The 14,814-nt window shown below is 32.7% G+C and overlaps 1 long non-coding RNA gene across 1 annotated transcript; it reads right to left on the bottom strand.

Annotated features, from left to right (window-relative positions):
• Positions 1-229: 229 nt before the first annotated feature.
• LOC132981587 (uncharacterized) lies at positions 230-1,901 on the bottom strand. Its single transcript, XR_009674610.1, has 3 exons — positions 987-1,901; positions 758-807; positions 230-408 (listed from the first exon to the last, which is right to left on the bottom strand). It is a non-coding gene; the product is annotated as an uncharacterized LOC132981587 (long non-coding RNA).
• Positions 1,902-14,814: the final 12,913 nt, after the last annotated feature.

The following is a 14,814-nucleotide window of genomic DNA, read 5'->3' as shown; positions in this document are numbered from 1 at the left end:
GCACTACAAAGTGTTGGTCACAGTAAAATAATTTAGCAGTTAAGTTTATAGCTCACATTTGAAAAGGCTTTGAACTGACATTAATTTCTTCTTGACCAACAACAGCTAAGACAACAGCAAAGCTAACAGACGAGCTCAGCTTGTCACAGCCGGTCTCGTCTGAGATAAATGGCCTTCAAACTTATTTAATATTAAACATTTAAAGCCAATAAGCATAACAAGATATGCATGAGATGCCATTTCCATTTATTCAATCACAGACTTGTCAAACAGTCTGGCATGTTGTGCTGCTGTTTTCAAGAGTTAATGACTAAAGAGAAGAACATCGAGAGAGGACAGGAAATGCTCAGGGGACGAGTCCTCCATGTTGTCAGGGGTTGTTGATGGATCTGAATCTGAGGGCATCTTCTGTAATAGAGAAAAACAATCATGGAGTTAAATGTAAAGTATAATGAATTTTACTGTGATGTTTATGCCTCAGACCTGAAATCAGATCTGTCCTCAGGTTCTGCTAAACTTCAGCTTCTAAAGTTTGTTTTAAAGACAGGAGAACTATTTAAGAGGAAAAACAAAATATATCATAAGACATGATGAATCCAATAATATGATCAGCTTTATGAATTTATGTTTTAAGACAAAAGTGTTCCTGCCACTTTCTATTGAAGATTATTTTAAACTGTCATCACATGGGCCAGCCTGATGAATTAAACTAATGTTAAATATTCTCATATAATCAGATTTGTGTGCAGAACCTCACCGGAGCTGGAATCAGAGTCTGGACTGCTGTTTCCTTTAAGCATTGATTTCCTTGAAGACAGAAAGAAGAACAATTTAAACATGAACTTCTTGCAGAATCACAGAGACTGTTAAAATCTTCTGCTAGTCTTCCTTACATTTTAAGAAGTATTATAAATTGTTACTAAAATTACTTTGATGCTGATAGCGGTTACAATAACACGGTCCAATCATATGAGAGATCATTTTACCTTTGAGTCCTATGTGAAGGCGTTCTCTTCAGAATCAACGCTGCAAAGACAAGATGATGGCGTCCACCTTCACAACGTGCTGCTTCAGTCTGGCTGCATCATGGTCACCTGCAGGAACACCACAGAAATACAATCAAAGTACTTCACTGTATTTATCAGAGGATGTACTGTATGCAAAGTAGAATTTTTTTTAGCTGTAATTCCTCAAAAAGATTTGAGACTGCTTTGTTATTTGAGAGCACAGATTGTTTCTTTTCCCTTCTCTCTGTTTGCCTGTACATGACCTCTTAGTGCTGTAAAAGATGCTACAGTGAATCCTGGATCAGCTGTGCGGATGGTGTGACTGTGTGGTAAAGCTTTGTTAAAGTTGTCACGCACATACTCATATGCCTTTGGAGAGTAAAAGTGCAGTGTGGTGGCAAACTGCTTATAAAATATAAAATAGTATTTTATTGGTGAGGTCCCCCAATCAAAGCGTCCTACAGAGTAGCAGCAGCGGGCTGTAGAGGGAGGAGACGAGCACATTATGGAGAGGAGCACACCGGAGGGGGCGAGCTGGGGGAGAGACGAGAGACCCGAGAAAAAGGAAATCCCAGTTTAAAATATAATGTTGGTGAAAAGAGGGAAATAGGAAGACATAAATATCAATGTTGAAATTCTTTTGAATGCAGAGGCTGTGGATGTTCAGTTTTCTTTGGCTATAAAAAGGCAACAACAGCCTGTAGTTTAATCATCGTGTTACTCTTCCTTAACGATTATTGAAGCGAAATAAAAAATAAATGCTTGACATTTAAAACATATTAACATGTGTGGGGAAAAACGCGATCTTTATGTCTTCTTTTATTGTACCTATGTCTCCTCCTAACTAACATAACAGCACCATGTTGTGTGTAACTCTGATCTCCTGTATTAACACCTTCCTTTCAAAAGGTGCTAAATACAGACACAGTCACAATCACCGCAGGTTTTGTCAGGTTTTGTTAATTTTTAGTACAAATTCTCGATGAGCGTCATTAAATTTACAATATGATCAACTTGTGATTGTTGAATTGATATGTGTGGAAGACAAAGCAGAATATTTATCAGTTTAAGCAGCATGATGCTCCGTTAATATTACATTACACCACCGCAGGTTGTTGATGTTCACGTTTCAGTTAGTCTCTTAAATCAGTAACAATTATATTAAATCAGATCTTACCTTTAGTTTTATCTGGATCTTAAATCATTAACAGTTATATTAAATCAGATCTTACCTTTAGTTTTATCTGGATCTTAAATCAGTAACAGTTATATTAAATCAGATCTTACCTTTAGTTTTATCTGGATCTTAAATCAGTAACAGTTATATTAAATCAGATCTTACCTTTAGTTTTATCTGGATCTTAAATCAGTAACAGTTATATTAAATCAGATCTTATCTTTAGTTTTATCTGGATCTTAAATCAGTAACAGTTATATTAAATCAGATCTTACCTTTAGTTTTACCTGGATCTTAAATCAGTAACAGTTATATTAAATCAGATCTTACCTTTAGTTTTATCTGGATCTTAAATCAGTAACAGTTATATTAAATCAGATCTTACCTTTAGTTTTATCTGGATCTTAAATCAGTAACAGTTATATTAAATCAGATCTTACCTTTAGTTTTATCTGGATCTTAAATCAGTAACAGTTATATTAAATCAGATCTTACCTTTAGTTTTATCTGGATCTTAAATCAGTAACAGTTATATTAAATCAGAGCTTACCTTTAGTTTTATCTGGATCTTAAATCAGTAACAGTTATATTAAATCAGATCTTACCTTTAGTTTTATCTGGATCTTAAATCAGTAACAGTTATATTAAATCAGATCTTACCTTTAGTTTTATCTGGATCTTAAATCAGTAACAGTTATATTAAATCAGATCTTATCTTTAGTTTTACCTGGATCTTAAATCAGTAACAGTTATATTAAATCAGATCTTACCTTTAGTTTTATCTGGATCTTAAATCATTAACAGTTATATTAAATCAGATCTTACCTTTAGTTTTATCTGGATCTTAAATCATTAACAGTTATATTAAATCAGATCTTACCTTTAGTTTTATCTAGATCTTAAATCATTAACAGTTATATTAAATCAGATCTTACCTTTAGTTTTATCTGGATCTTAAATCAGTAACAGTTATATTAAATCAGATCTTACCTTTAGTTTTATCTGGATCTTAAATCATTAACAGTTATATTAAATCAGATCTTACCTTTAGTTTTATCTGGATCTTAAATCAGTAACAGTTATATTAAATCAGATCTTACCTTTAGTTTTATCTGGATCTTAAATCAGTAACAGTTATATTAAATCAGATCTTACCTTTAGTTTTATCTGGATCTTAAATCAGTAACAGTTATATTAAATCAGATCTTACCTTTAGTTTTATCTGGATCTTAAATCATTAACAGTTATATTAAATCAGATCTTACCTTTAGTTTTATCTAGATCTTAAATCAGTAACAGTTATATTAAATCAGATCTTACCTTTAGTTTTATCTAGATCTTAAATCATTAACAGTTATATTAAATCAGAGCTTACCTTTAGTTTTATCTGGATCTTAAATCATTAACAGTTATATTAAATCAGATCTTACCTTTAGTTTTATCTGGATCTTAAATCAGTAACAGTTATATTAAATCAGAGCTTACCTTTAGTTTTATCTAGATCTTAAATCATTAACAGTTATATTAAATCAGAGCTTACCTTTAGTTTTATCTGGATCTTAAATCAGTAACAGTTATATTAAATCAGATCTTACCTTTAGTTTTATCTGGATCTTAAATCAGTAACAGTTATATTAAATCAGATCTTACCTTTAGTTTTATCTGGATCTTAAATCAGTAACAGTTATATTAAATCAGATCTTACCTTTAGTTTTATCTGGATCTTAAATCAGTAACAGTTATATTAAATCAGATCTTACCTTTAGTTTTATCTAGATCTTAAATCAGTAACAGTTATATTAAATCAGAGCTTACCTTTAGTTTTATCTAGATCTTAAATCAGTAACAATTATATTAAATCAGATCTTACCTTTAGTTTTATCTGGATCTTAAATCATTAACAGTTATATTAAATCAGATCTTACCTTTAGTTTTATCTGGATCTTAAATCAGTAACAGTTATATTAAATCAGATCTTACCTTTAGTTTTATCTGGATCTTAAATCAGTAACAGTTATATTAAATCAGATCTTACCTTTAGTTTTATCTGGATCTTAAATCAGTAACAGTTATATTAAATCAGATCTTACCTTTAGTTTTATCTGGATCTTAAATCAGTAACAGTTATATTAAATCAGATCTTACCTTTAGTTTTATCTGGATCTTAAATCATTAACAGTTATATTAAATCAGATCTTACCTTTAGTTTTATCTGGATCTTAAATCAGTAACAGTTATATTAAATCAGATCTTAACTTTAGTTTTATCTGGATCTTAAATCAGTAACAGTTATATTAAATCAGATCTTACCTTTAGTTTTATCTGGATCTTAAATCAGTAACAGTTATATTAAATCAGATCTTACCTTTAGTTTTATCTGGATCTTAAATCAGTAACAGTTATATTAAATCAGATCTTACCTTTAGTTTTATCTGGATCTTAAATCAGTAACAGTTATATTAAATCAGATCTTACCTTTAGTTTTATCTGGATCTTAAATCAGTAACAGTTATATTAAATCAGAGCTTACCTTTAGTTTTATCTGGATCTTAAATCAGTAACAGTTATATTAAATCAGATCTTACCTTTAGTTTTATCTGGATCTTAAATCAGTAACAGTTATATTAAATCAGAGCTTACCTTTAGTTTTATCTGGATCTTAAATCAGTAACAGTTATATTAAATCAGATCTTACCTTTAGTTTTATCTGGATCTTAAATCATTAACAGTTATATTAAATCAGATCTTACCTTTAGTTTTATCTAGATCTTAAATCAGTAACAGTTATATTAAATCAGATCTTACCTTTAGTTTTATCTAGATCTTAAATCATTAACAGTTATATTAAATCAGAGCTTACCTTTAGTTTTATCTGGATCTTAAATCATTAACAGTTATATTAAATCAGATCTTACCTTTAGTTTTATCTGGATCTTAAATCAGTAACAGTTATATTAAATCAGAGCTTACCTTTAGTTTTATCTAGATCTTAAATCATTAACAGTTATATTAAATCAGAGCTTACCTTTAGTTTTATCTGGATCTTAAATCAGTAACAGTTATATTAAATCAGATCTTACCTTTAGTTTTATCTGGATCTTAAATCAGTAACAGTTATATTAAATCAGATCTTACCTTTAGTTTTATCTGGATCTTAAATCAGTAACAGTTATATTAAATCAGAGCTTACCTTTAGTTTTATCTGGATCTTAAATCAGTAACAGTTATATTAAATCAGATCTTACCTTTAGTTTTATCTGGATCTTAAATCAGTAACAGTTATATTAAATCAGATCTTACCTTTAGTTTTATCTGGATCTTAAATCAGTAACAGTTATATTAAATCAGATCTTATCTTTAGTTTTACCTGGATCTTAAATCAGTAACAGTTATATTAAATCAGATCTTACCTTTAGTTTTATCTGGATCTTAAATCATTAACAGTTATATTAAATCAGATCTTACCTTTAGTTTTATCTGGATCTTAAATCATTAACAGTTATATTAAATCAGATCTTACCTTTAGTTTTATCTAGATCTTAAATCATTAACAGTTATATTAAATCAGATCTTACCTTTAGTTTTATCTGGATCTTAAATCAGTAACAGTTATATTAAATCAGATCTTACCTTTAGTTTTATCTGGATCTTAAATCATTAACAGTTATATTAAATCAGATCTTACCTTTAGTTTTATCTGGATCTTAAATCAGTAACAGTTATATTAAATCAGATCTTACCTTTAGTTTTATCTGGATCTTAAATCAGTAACAGTTATATTAAATCAGATCTTACCTTTAGTTTTATCTGGATCTTAAATCAGTAACAGTTATATTAAATCAGATCTTATCTTTAGTTTTACTTGGATCTTAAATCAGTAACAGTTATATTAAATCAGATCTTACCTTTAGTTTTATCTGGATCTTAAATCAGTAACAGTTATATTAAATCAGATCTTACCTTTAGTTTTATCTGGATCTTAAATCAGTAACAGTTATATTAAATCAGAGCTTACCTTTAGTTTTATCTGGATCTTAAATCAGTAACAGTTATATTAAATCAGATCTTACCTTTAGTTTTATCTGGATCTTAAATCATTAACAGTTATATTAAATCAGATCTTACCTTTAGTTTTATCTAGATCTTAAATCAGTAACAGTTATATTAAATCAGATCTTACCTTTAGTTTTATCTAGATCTTAAATCATTAACAGTTATATTAAATCAGAGCTTACCTTTAGTTTTATCTGGATCTTAAATCATTAACAGTTATATTAAATCAGATCTTACCTTTAGTTTTATCTGGATCTTAAATCAGTAACAGTTATATTAAATCAGAGCTTACCTTTAGTTTTATCTAGATCTTAAATCATTAACAGTTATATTAAATCAGAGCTTACCTTTAGTTTTATCTGGATCTTAAATCAGTAACAGTTATATTAAATCAGATCTTACCTTTAGTTTTATCTGGATCTTAAATCAGTAACAGTTATATTAAATCAGATCTTACCTTTAGTTTTATCTGGATCTTAAATCAGTAACAGTTATATTAAATCAGATCTTACCTTTAGTTTTATCTGGATCTTAAATCAGTAACAGTTATATTAAATCAGATCTTACCTTTAGTTTTATCTAGATCTTAAATCAGTAACAGTTATATTAAATCAGAGCTTACCTTTAGTTTTATCTAGATCTTAAATCAGTAACAGTTATATTAAATCAGATCTTACCTTTAGTTTTATCTGGATCTTAAATCATTAACAGTTATATTAAATCAGATCTTACCTTTAGTTTTATCTGGATCTTAAATCAGTAACAGTTATATTAAATCAGATCTTACCTTTAGTTTTATCTGGATCTTAAATCAGTAACAGTTATATTAAATCAGATCTTACCTTTAGTTTTATCTGGATCTTAAATCAGTAACAGTTATATTAAATCAGATCTTACCTTTAGTTTTATCTGGATCTTAAATCAGTAACAGTTATATTAAATCAGATCTTACCTTTAGTTTTATCTGGATCTTAAATCATTAACAGTTATATTAAATCAGATCTTACCTTTAGTTTTATCTGGATCTTAAATCAGTAACAGTTATATTAAATCAGATCTTAACTTTAGTTTTATCTGGATCTTAAATCAGTAACAGTTATATTAAATCAGATCTTACCTTTAGTTTTATCTGGATCTTAAATCAGTAACAGTTATATTAAATCAGATCTTACCTTTAGTTTTATCTGGATCTTAAATCAGTAACAGTTATATTAAATCAGATCTTACCTTTAGTTTTATCTGGATCTTAAATCAGTAACAGTTATATTAAATCAGAGCTTACCTTTAGTTTTATCTGGATCTTAAATCAGTAACAGTTATATTAAATCAGATCTTACCTTTAGTTTTATCTGGATCTTAAATCAGTAACAGTTATATTAAATCAGAGCTTACCTTTAGTTTTATCTGGATCTTAAATCAGTAACAGTTATATTAAATCAGATCTTACCTTTAGTTTTATCTGGATCTTAAATCATTAACAGTTATATTAAATCAGATCTTACCTTTAGTTTTATCTAGATCTTAAATCAGTAACAGTTATATTAAATCAGATCTTACCTTTAGTTTTATCTAGATCTTAAATCATTAACAGTTATATTAAATCAGAGCTTACCTTTAGTTTTATCTGGATCTTAAATCATTAACAGTTATATTAAATCAGATCTTACCTTTAGTTTTATCTGGATCTTAAATCAGTAACAGTTATATTAAATCAGAGCTTACCTTTAGTTTTATCTGGATCTTAAATCATTAACAGTTATATTAAATCAGAGCTTACCTTTAGTTTTATCTGGATCTTAAATCAGTAACAGTTATATTAAATCAGATCTTACCTTTAGTTTTATCTGGATCTTAAATCAGTAACAGTTATATTAAATCAGATCTTACCTTTAGTTTTATCTGGATCTTAAATCAGTAACAGTTATATTAAATCAGATCTTACCTTTAGTTTTATCTGGATCTTAAATCAGTAACAGTTATATTAAATCAGATCTTACCTTTAGTTTTATCTAGATCTTAAATCAGTAACAGTTATATTAAATCAGAGCTTACCTTTAGTTTTATCTAGATCTTAAATCAGTAACAATTATATTAAATCAGATCTTACCTTTAGTTTTATCTGGATCTTAAATCATTAACAGTTATATTAAATCAGATCTTACCTTTAGTTTTATCTGGATCTTAAATCAGTAACAGTTATATTAAATCAGATCTTACCTTTAGTTTTATCTGGATCTTAAATCAGTAACAGTTATATTAAATCAGATCTTACCTTTAGTTTTATCTGGATCTTAAATCAGTAACAGTTATATTAAATCAGATCTTACCTTTAGTTTTATCTGGATCTTAAATCAGTAACAGTTATATTAAATCAGATCTTACCTTTACTTTTATCTGGATCTTAAATCATTAACAGTTATATTAAATCAGATCTTACCTTTAGTTTTATCTGGATCTTAAATCAGTAACAGTTATATTAAATCAGATCTTAACTTTAGTTTTATCTGGATCTTAAATCAGTAACAGTTATATTAAATCAGATCTTACCTTTAGTTTTATCTGGATCTTAAATCAGTAACAGTTATATTAAATCAGATCTTACCTTTAGTTTTATCTGGATCTTAAATCAGTAACAGTTATATTAAATCAGATCTTACCTTTAGTTTTATCTGGATCTTAAATCAGTAACAGTTATATTAAATCAGAGCTTACCTTTAGTTTTATCTGGATCTTAAATCAGTAACAGTTATATTAAATCAGAGCTTACCTTTAGTTTTATCTAGATCTTAAATCATTAACAGTTATATTAAATCAGATCTTACCTTTAGTTTTATCTGGATCTTAAATCAGTAACAGTTATATTAAATCAGAGCTTACCTTTAGTTTTATCTGGATCTTAAATCATTAACAGTTATATTAAATCAGATCTTACCTTTAGTTTTATCTGGATCTTAAATCAGTAACAGTTATATTAAATCAGATCTTACCTTTAGTTTTATCTGGATCTTAAATCAGTAACAGTTATATTAAATCAGATCTTACCTTTAGTTTTATCTGGATCTTAAATCAGTAACAGTTATATTAAATCAGATCTTACCTTTAGTTTTATCTGGATCTTAAATCAGTAACAGTTATATTAAATCAGATCTTACCTTTAGTTTTATCTGGATCTTAAATCAGTAACAGTTATATTAAATCAGAGCTTACCTTTAGTTTTATCTGGATCTTAAATCAGTAACAGTTATATTAAATCAGATCTTACCTTTAGTTTTATCTGGATCTTAAATCAGTAACAATTATATTAAATCAGAGCTTACCTTTAGTTTTATCAGGATCTTAAATCAGTAACAATTATATTAAATCAGATCTTACCTTTAGTTTTATCTAGATCTTAAATCAGTAACAGTTATATTAAATCAGAGCTTACCTTTAGTTTTATCTGGATCTTAAATCATTAACAGTTATATTAAATCAGATCTTACCTTTAGTTTTATCTGGATCTTAAATCAGTAACAGTTATATTAAATCAGATCTTACCTTTAGTTTTATCTGGATCTTAAATCAGTAACAGTTATATTAAATCAGAGCTTACCTTTAGTTTTATCTGGATCTTAAATCATTAACAGTTATATTAAATCAGATCTTACCTTTAGTTTTATCTGGATCTTAAATCATTAACAGTTATATTAAATCAGAGCTTACCTTTAGTTTTATCTAGATCTTAAATCATTAACAGTTATATTAAATCAGAGCTTACCTTTAGTTTTATCTGGATCTTAAATCATTAACAGTTATATTAAATCAGAGCTTACCTTTAGTTTTATCTGGATCTTAAATCATTAACAGTTATATTAAATCAGATCTTACCTTTAGTTTTATCTGTATCTTAAATCAGTAACAGTTATATTAAATCAGAGCTTACCTTTAGTTTTATCTGGATCTTAAATCAGTAACAGTTATATTAAATCAGATCTTACCTTTAGTTTTATCTAGATCTTAAATCATTAACAGTTATATTAAATCAGATCTTACCTTTAGTTTTATCTGGATCTTAAATCAGTAACAGTTATATTAAATCAGATCTTACCTTTAGTTTTATCTAGATCTTAAATCAGTAACAGTTATATTAAATCAGAGCTTACCTTTAGTTTTATCTGGATCTTAAATCAGTAACAGTTATATTAAATCAGAGCTTACCTTTAGTTTTATCTAGATCTTAAATCATTAACAGTTATATTAAATCAGAGCTTACCTTTAGTTTTATCTGGATACATAGAGAAATATTCTACCCTCGTATATAGTTCTATGAATTTCAGTCTGCACGGTGAAAGTAAAACCTGTTACTCTCTGTATAACCCACTTATCACTCAGACTGTAAACATGTACACATTAGTAATGATGCAGGCCAGATTACAATTATTTGGCTTTGTTTTTGAGACCTATTTATTTTTGCTGTAAAATAACTGTACAGTCAATGAACCTCATCTATGAGCGGATTTTATATTACGATTCTTGGTTTTAAATATAATTTAAATCACAATAATGATATAACAATATCAAGAAACATAGCAATAAAATAAAAAGATAAATCATGCCGGATAAGTAACCTAGCTTTACAACATTTCAGCTAACCTTAGACTGCTTATGTGTTAGCTAGCTAGATAACGACTTTAACCAATGACACATAAATTTTTTACTTACCTTCACTACGTAACTTTTACTATTCACAAAGAGAGTTACGCAAGATCGGTGGCTGTCAATCATCGTCAAATATGATGTAAAATCCCGTTTTTCAACCTCAAATAACTTATTTAAAACAAACTTCACAGAAAAATGAGCACTTGAACACAATGTAGGGTGATAATAACTAATGATCACAGCAGAGTTTAGGTTTGGAAAAATGATGTGATGAGTATTTTAGCTTTACAGTTTGACCCACATCCCGTCTGTTATCATTGAGGAGGCGGGGTTTATGACCTATACTGCAGCTAGATGGTGAAAAAACAACCCCCCACAACCAGGTATGTGAAGAAGTGGTCTAAGGAGGCCACTGAGGCGCTGCAGGACTGCTTCAACACCACTGACTGGGAGGTGCTGAGCAGCCCACATGGGGAGGACATCAACGGTTTAACCCACTGTATCACAGATTACATAAACTTCTGTGTTGAGAACACTGTACCCACCAAAAAAATACAGTGTTTCTCCAACAACAAACCCTGGGTGACCCCTGAGCTGAAAACTCTGCTCAATGAAAAGAGAAGGGTTTTTAGAGCTGGAGATAGAGAGGAGCTGAGGAGGGTGCAGAAGGAGCTAAAGAAAAAAAATCAAGGAGGGGAAAGCGAGCTACCGGGCAAAGATGGAGGAGCAATTACAACATAAAAATGCAAGAGAAGTCTGGAGGGACCTGAATAACATCTCAGGTCACAGCAGAAGGCGTGAGAGGGGCCCTGAAGCAGGAGACAGGGAGTGGGCAAATGAACTGAATCTGTTCTTCAACAGATTTGATTCTGCTCCCAACCCCACCCCCACCCACCACAGCGCAGACCAGCCCGCTTCTCAGACACTCCATCCCCACCCCCCTCAACAGCCCTCTCCTCCTCCTCCTCAGACGACCCCCCAACAACCCCCTCCTCCTCCTCTTCCTCCTCCTCCTCCGACGGTCTCTCCATAACAGCTGATCAGGTGAGAAGTCAGCTGAGGAAGATCAAGGCGAGGAAGGCCACAGGTCCGGACAGCATCAGCTCCAGACTCCTGAAGGATTGTGCAGACCAGCTCTGTGAGGTTCTTCTGCACATCTTCAACCTGAGTCTGAGACTGGAGAGGGTCCCGACTCTGTGGAAGACTTCCTGCGTGGTGCCAGTCCCAAAGACATCTCACCCCAGGGAGCCTAACCACTTCAGACCTGTGGCCCTCACCTCTCACCTGATGAAGACCATGGAGAGGATCGTCCTCAACAACCTCCGCCCCCTGGTGACTTCTAATCTGGATCCTCTGCAGTTCGCCTACCAGCCAAACATCGGAGTGGATGACGCCGTCACCTACCTGCTGCAGAGATCCTGGACTCACCTGGAGAACACCGGCAGCACTGTGAGGGTCTCCAGTGCCTTCAACACCATCCAGCCTGCACTGCTCAGGGGGAAGCTAGAGAGGGCGGGAGTGGACTGTCACCTGGCTGCATGGTCATCGCACTACCTCACCAACAGACCACAGTACGTGAGGCTTCAGGACTGTGAGTCTGACATGGTGGTCTGCAGTACAGGGGACCCTCAGGGGACAGTTCTCTCCCCTTTTCTCTTCACCCTGTACACCTCGGACTTCTGCTACAACTCTGGGAGCTGCCACCTGCAGAAGTTCTCCGATGACACAGCCATCGTGGGGTGTGTGTCTAAGGGGAGCGAGCAGGAGTACAGGCAGGTCATCATGGACTTTGTCGACTGGAGTGAGCTCAACCACCTTCAGCTCAACGCCAGCAAGACAAAGGAGATGGTGATTGACAGGAAGTCACCCCAGACTGCACCAGTTAACATCCAGGGCTTGGACATCAAGAGGGTGGAGACGTACAAATACCTGGGTGTTCACCTCAACAACAAACTGGACTGGTCCCACAACACCGACGTCCTGTACAAGAAGGGCCAAAGTCGACTTCACCTGCTGAGACGACTGAGGTCCTTTGGAGTGTGCAGGACTCTGTTACAGACTTTTTATGACACTGGTGGCGTCTGCACTTTTCTATGCAGTGGTCTGCTGGGGAGGAGGGAGCACAGAGAGAGACAGGAAGAGACTGAACAGACTGGTCAGGAGGGCCAGTTCTGTCCTGGACTGTCCTCTGGACTCTGTAGAGGAGGTGGGTGAGAGGAGGATGTTAGTGAAGCTGACATCCATCATGGACAACCCCTCTCACCCCCCCACTGTGGGGGCCCTGAGCAGCTCCTTCAGCAGCAGACTGAGACACCCACCCTGCAAGACAGAGCGCTACCGCAGGTCGTTCATCCCATCTGCAGTCAGACTGTTTAATCAGACTCTTTAACAACATCAACACCTCATGACTCATTTCAATACTGCTACACACTGTGTGTGTTTTTTTAAGAACAAAACCTTTTTTGTAGTTTTTTTGTAGTTACTGTGTAACTTTACATTATTGTATTTTTTTTTTTATTTTTTTATTTAACTGATGTAAATATGTTTGATTTTATTTTAACTTCTATTTTTATTTTTAATAATTGTATTCCCGTCCCCTGTTTTCTGGAGCTGCTGTAACGCACAAATTTTCCCCACAGGGATCAATAAAGTTTATCTTTAGCTTTATCTTTATCAGTCAGCAGGGGGAGATCTAAAAATAAAAGCTTTACTAGACCGGGGACCTTGTCCCGTCCATTATTTTTACAGTCTATGGTACAGACTGGCAATGTTTTTATGATGTTTGTGATGACATTAATGAACTTTCTGACACCGTCTCGTCTTCTTCTTCTTCACATCACCTTCTGTGTGGATTCCATGATCCCAACTAAAAAGGTGTCGACTTACCCGAATAATAAACCCTGGGTAACAAAAGAACTGAAATCAGTTATCAATAAAAAGAAAAGGATTTTCTACTCTGGTGATCCCCTGGAGTTAAAGGCTGTCTCCAGAGAAGTCAGGGTGGAAATAAGGAAGGCAAAACTTAAGTATAAAAATCTAACTGAGGATCAGTTCAGTGGTGGTGACCTCAGAGCAGCCTGGAAAGGAATAAAATCCATGGCATCAATTAACCAGTCCCCCTGTGGGACTAAGCCTCCTATCTGTGTCGATGGTGTGGATGATGCTGACTTGGCAGATGTTTTTAATGTTTTTAATTCATTTTTTTCTCGCTGGGAAAGGTCTGATTTCTTGGATGATATTTCAATAGTAAAATAATCTCTTGTTCTTCAGAATGACTTTGTGATCTCTCAGGGAACTGTCACAACTCTACTGAAGGGAGTTAATACGAGAAAAGCTGCTGGCCCTGACGCCATCTGTGGGCGCACGTTGCGTCACTGTGCTGACCAACTCAGTGACGTATTCACAAAACTTTTTCAGATGTGCGCTGAGTGTGGCCGGATACCCCCCATCTGGAAAACATCCACAGTTATCCCTGTGCCTAAGGCAGCTAAACCTCAGGATTTGAATTATTTTAGACCAGTCGCTCTTACTTCACTTGTTATGAAAACATTTGAGAAAATCCTAAAAGCAGAAGTTGTCTCATTAATAAATGGTCAACTTGATCCACTTCAGTTTGCTTATCAAGCTGGCAAAGGTGTGGACGACGCCAAGGTTTTCATTTTAGACACTGTGTACAAACACCTGGAAAAACCTAAATCCCATGCCAGACTTTTATTCGCTGACTTTTCCTCAGCTTTTAATAAAATGCAGCCTCATATTTTAATTGAGAGACTATCCTCTCACTTTAAACTTCCTGGTCAGATTTTAATGTTGCTCTTAAACTTTTTAACAGACAGAGTTCAGCAGGTTTTCATGAATGGTCAAATGTCGAAAATAATTATGTCAAACACACCCTCAGGGCTGTGTCCTTTCCCCCCTGCTTTTTATCATGTACACAGA

Source organism: Labrus mixtus, chromosome 10, assembly GCF_963584025.1.
Source record: "Labrus mixtus chromosome 10, fLabMix1.1, whole genome shotgun sequence".
In the NCBI taxonomy this organism is placed as follows: Eukaryota; Metazoa; Chordata; class Actinopteri; order Labriformes; family Labridae; genus Labrus; species Labrus mixtus.
This window is presented reverse-complemented; position numbering and strand designations above follow the sequence as displayed.